Source organism: Oncorhynchus kisutch, unplaced genomic scaffold (assembly GCF_002021735.2).
Source record: "Oncorhynchus kisutch isolate 150728-3 unplaced genomic scaffold, Okis_V2 scaffold1697, whole genome shotgun sequence".
Taxonomy (NCBI): domain Eukaryota; kingdom Metazoa; phylum Chordata; class Actinopteri; order Salmoniformes; family Salmonidae; genus Oncorhynchus; species Oncorhynchus kisutch.
The window spans coordinates 1507-7317 of NW_022263642.1; the positions used below are offsets into that span (position 1 = coordinate 1507).

At 44.7% G+C, this 5811-nt stretch overlaps 1 pseudogene; it reads right to left on the reverse strand.

The window, feature by feature from the left end:
- Window positions 1-1788: 1788 nt before the first annotated feature.
- LOC116367492 (dual specificity testis-specific protein kinase 2 pseudogene) lies at window positions 1789-3218 on the reverse strand (annotated as a pseudogene).
- Window positions 3219-5811: the final 2593 nt, after the last annotated feature.

The following is a 5811-nucleotide window of genomic DNA, read 5'->3' on the forward strand; positions in this document are numbered from 1 at the left end:
TCAAAGGGGGGGACACTCTTGACCCAAACTGCTACAGACCTATATCTATCCTACCGTGCCTTTCTAAGGTCTTCGAAAGCCAAGTCAACAAACAGATTACCGACCATTTCGAATCTCACCATACCTTCTCTGCTATGCAATCCGGTTTCAGAGCTGGTCATGGGTGCACCTCAGCCACGCTCAAGGTCCTAAACGATATCTTAACCGCCATCGATAAGAAACATTACTGTGCAGCCGTATTCATTGATCTGGCCAAGGCTTTCGACTCTGTCAATCACCATATCCTCATCGGCAGACTCGACAGCCTTGGTTTCTCAAATGATTGCCTCGCCTGGTTCACCAACTACTTCTCTGATAGAGTTCAGTGTGTCAAATCGGAGGGTCTGCTGTCCGGACCTCTGGCAGTCTCTATGGGGGTGCCACAGGGTTCAATTCTTGGACCGACTCTCTTCTCTGTATACATCAATGAGGTCGCTCTTGCTGCTGGTGAGTCCCTGATCCACCTCTACGCAGACGACACCATTCTGTATACTTCCGGCCCTTCTTTGGACACTGTGTTAACAACCCTCCAGGCAAGCTTCAATGCCATACAACTCTCCTTCCGTGGCCTCCAATTGCTCTTAAATACAAGTAAAACTAAATGCATGCTCTTCAACCGATCGCTACCTGCACCTACCCGCCTGTCCAACATCACTACTCTGGACGGCTCTGACTTAGAATACGTGGACAACTACAAATACTTAGGTGTCTGGTTAGACTGTAAACTCTCCTTCCAGACCCATATCAAACATCTCCAATCCAAAGTTAAATCTAGAATTGGCTTCCTATTTCGCAACAAAGCATCCTTCACTCATGCTGCCAAACATACCCTTGTAAAACTGACCATCCTACCAATCCTCGACTTTGGCGATGTCATTTACAAAATAGCCTCCAATACCCTACTCAACAAATTGGATGCAGTCTATCACAGTGCAATCCGTTTTATCACCAAAGCCCCATATACTACCCACCATTGCGACCTGTACGCTCTCGTTGGCTGGCCCTCGCTTCATACTCGTCGCCAAACCCACTGGCTCCATGTCATCTACAAGACCCTGCTAGGTAAAGTCCCCCCTTATCTCAGCTCGCTGGTCACCATAGGATCTCCCACCTGTAGCACACGCTCCAGCAGGTATATCTCTCTAGTCACCCCCAAAACCAATTCTTTCTTTGGCCGCCTCTCCTTCCAGTTCTCTGCTGCCAATGACTGGAACGAACTACAAAAATCTCTGAAACTGGAAACACTTATCTCCCTCACTAGCTTTAAGCACCAACTGTCAGAGCAGCTCACAGATTACTGCACCTGTACATAGCCCACCTATAATTTAGCCCAAACAACTACCTCTTTCCCAACTGTATTTAATTTTTATTTATTTATTTATTTTGCTCCTTTGCACCCCATTATTTTTATTTCTACTTTGCACATTCTTCCATTGCAAAACTACCATTCCAGTATTTTACTTGCTATATTGTATTTACTTTGCCATCATGGCCTTTTTTGCCTTTACCTCCCTTCTCACCTCATTTGCTCACATTGTATATAGACTTGTTTATACTGCATTATTGACTGTATGTTTGTTTTTACTCCATGTGTAACTCTGTGTCGTTTTATCTGTCGAACTGCTTTGCTTTATCTTGGCCAGGTCGCAATTGTAAATGAGAACTTGTTCTCAACTTGCCTACCTGGTTAAATAAAGGTAAAATAAATAAAATAAATAAATAAAATAATAAGTTGCATTGAAGACTCACCTTGAAGACCTCTGAAAAGAACCCTGACCCGATCTTCTCACATACGAAGTCATCGATGCGCGCCAGGCTGGAAACGGCACTCCGCAGTGCCCGGTACGACGAGGGCCTGATCCGATTGGGCGCGTGAATACCGTGCAGCAGGGGCTCGGCAGCAACCTCCGCATCGCTACTTTCGTCGTGCTCCATCACAGCGGCGCTTTCACAGAGAGACACGTGCACGTTTAAACCGCAGTCCGGCATCCACGCGCGGTTCCCATCGCCTCGGAATGGCAAATGTCCTCCGTCGTGCGAGGGGATTAATTGGTTGTTGAAACCTCGGTAGAGATCCCGTGTCGGCTGTTAAGGTCCTGATAAATCAATCGGGAAAAGGAATAGGCTTTCCCTTCTCCTCACTAGATCAGCATCGCCATCACCTCTTGTCTCCCTCTCTTTCCACTCATTCAGTCCTCATGCGGAATCCAGCGTTCGGTGCGTGAGGAGGCTTGGTTCACTTCGTCATCCCGTTAACGGGTGATACAGGCACTGAACGGTACCGTCCTCGCTGCTGACGGTGGAGGAGGTGCATGCAGCCGGTTCCTTCTCCTATAGCCAGCCTATCACAATGTCTCAGTCGATGCAGGCTCGTCCTAGCGGCGATGGGAACCTATTGCTGCATGCAAAAAGACCACAGCTGTCACTGTCAGGGAGAGAAGGAAGTCGTTTAAGAACAGCCTATTCGTTATAGTTTATAGTTCATCCAAGTCAAAGGGAAAACCTTCAACTATAGTCAGCCATTCCCCCTCTTGTTAATTTTTCTATCGCACTCTTTCAGCACCACCTCATTGCAATATATTATTCTGAATATGGTCGGCTACAATTAATCAACACTAGCTACATTGTAGCCCTATTATTAATACCGATCCTACGGGGTGTTCATAGGATCCAATGTTGCTGTAGCAGACGGCCGCTACTAAAGCACCTTGTGTGGCGATAAGCCATGCCCTCAGCTGCCCGCTCCTCTCCACTTGACAAATAGAGCTGGTGAATTAAGCTGACTGACATAAACAGCGAAAATATTAATTGTTGCAAGACAGATCATCAAAATAAAACGAGCTTGATTGCACTTTCCATCAGACACTGTAGTGTTAATAATGGAAGAGCTCGCTCAGAATACAACCGTAAATTCATTACGGGGGGGATTTCTGCCTGGACGATTGCTATAATGGCCGAATAAGCCGGATATCCAACGGTTTACCTGTCTTTGCAAAGCAGTATCGGATGATGTAGGAATTGTGTTGGCTTCTCGGTCAAAACAGTCACAATAAAATAATCGATCGTTACAATAACTGCAGATGGTCTATCGACGGTAAATCTACCGTGGATTTCGATCCGTTTCTTGGTCTGATTCCCAGTGCCGTCGATCTCTCAACCATAATAATAATGTTCTCTTGAAGCGCTTCTAAACGAGCTCTCTGATTGGACGACACACGGGGCGGGGCCTGAGAGAAAATAACGTGAAGCGGAAGTGTCACTGCAATGACACTTTTTTCTTTCTAATATTGTATTATTCTGTTCCACTGTGCCACTGCTGCTTTTACTGTACACGCTGGAACTTGAAGCTGAAAACCCTGATGATGAGCTCAAACTACTGCAGATATTCAAACATATGGTCAGGTTAAAGATTCTAGAAATAAATATGTTTCTAAGCAAATTCATACTCTTTTGACATTAAAGCAAGTAGCAGAATTTGAAAGCTCATTTGAATAAAACATATTTTATTGCATATTTAACTGTTGGGATGTCAGTGGACATTCAAAACAATGCGTTTGTGTATAGGCTGCATTTTTCCTTATCCTTGGCACATAAAAACCTTAGGCTACAGGACAAAACAAAAGCACCATAGCTTCCACCAGGATGCAAAACATTACCTCACTGAGCATGACAAATTCCCCCGACCATCCACATCAGATTGTAATGAGCACATGAAAGTCTGACAGCTCAAAGTGAAAGATACTTCTAATGCCGCGTTCAAAACAACTGGGAACTCGGAAAATAGACGAGGTCAAATCATGACGTCAGAAAGTCGGAGCTCTAGAATGATTTTTACCCAGTCGGAGCTCGTTTGTTTTCTGAACCCGGTTGGTTTGAACGCACTGAGGTCGGAAGTCGGAGAATTCTGAGTTCCCAGTTGTTTTGAAGGCGGCATAAATCCACGGCCCTGAGTGATGACAGATTCCTATTATGGGACTGGTGTGTGCGTGGTGAATGAGGACATCATTGCGTGATTTCATTCTGAATCGCAACACTCCAATATGTGATGATTTAGTCACAGGAACCAACGTTTTCCCTAGCCACCTTGCTTCTACATCTGCATTGCTTTCTGTTTGGGGCTTTAGGCTGGGTTTCTGTATAGCACGTTGTGACATCAGCTGATGTAAAAAGGGCTTTATAAATACATTTGATTGAGAATACAAACAAAAGCTGAATCGACTAGCTCAGGTTCTCCATTTCTCTTTCAATCATAGATCTGAACGGCACACCACCTTTGCAATGACAACCGGACATTCTATGCTATTGATAAAATGTAATTGGAGCATAGACTCCCCCCGGTGGTCAAATTGAAGAAGACATTGTCAGCAGAAAAGATTAGCCTACATTTCTGAGATTGTGGGTCGGTTTCCCGGATACAGATTAAGGACACTCTTGGATTTACAAGCATGCTCAATGGCTTAATCTGTGTCCGGGAAACCAGCCTGAAGTGTACCATTGCTGCTACAGGGAAATATAATGGTCCGTTTCACAGAGAAAATGTCAAAAACACACTTAGGAAATACAATGTTGTCCTCAGTATAATGTACATTTTATTATAATATTTGTTCTGGCATAATTGTAGGACAGTAACCATTGACATTTAATATGAAACATTATCAACGATATCCTTTCAAATGATCATAATGTGCACATGTCTTTATACAGTAGATCACGTTAACTTGTTGAATAAAGCGCCAATCATTGAAGAGATGTGGTATATCACATCACCCATCAATTACCCGTCATTTCAACATGGACTACACCATAACACATGACATTCTCATAATACCGTCTCTCTCCAATCAGGTTCCAACATCTCGTTAGTGGTGGACAAATACAGTGTAGAGAGAAAACCTTATTGGACATTACACAACAAAACCCTGACGCAACATATAGCTGTCGGACAGTCACCACCTGCATCCCAAATGGCACCCTATTCCCGATATAGTGCGCTACTTTTGACCGGGACCCATAGTAGTGCAATATATAAGTAGTGCACTATGAAGGGAATAGGGCTCTGGTCAAATGTAGGGCACTATGAAGGGAATAGGGCTCTGGTCAAATGTAGGGCACTATGAAGGGAATAGGGCTCTAGTCAAATGTAGGGCACTATGAAGGGAATAGGGCTCTGGTCAAATGTAGGGCACTATGAAGGGAATAGGGCTCTGGTCAAATGTAGGGCACTATGAAGGGAATAGGGCTCTAGTCAAATGTAGGGCACTATGAAGGGAATAGGGCTCTGGTCAAATGTAGGGCACTATGAAGGGAATAGGGCTCTGGTCAAATGTAGGGCACTATGAAGGGAATAGGGCTCTGGTCAAATGTAGGGCACTATGAAGGGAATAGGGCTCTAGTCAAATGTAGGGCACTATGAAGGGAATAGGGCTCTAGTCAAATGTAGGGCACTATGAAGGGAATAGGGCTCTAGTCAAATGTAGGGCACTATGAAGGGAATAGGGCTCTGGTCAAATGTAGGGCACTATGAAGGGAATAGGGCTCTGGTCAAATGTGGGGCACTATGAAGGGAATAGGGCTCTGTCAAATGTCACTATGAAGGGAATAGGGCTCTGGTCAAATGTAGGCACTATGAAGGGAATAGGGCTCTGGTCAAATGTAGGGCACTATGAAGGGAATAGGGCTCTAGTCAAATATAGAGCACTATGAAGGGAATAGGGCTCTGGTCAAATGTAGGGCACTATGAAGGGAATAGGGCTCTGGTCAAATGTAGGGCAC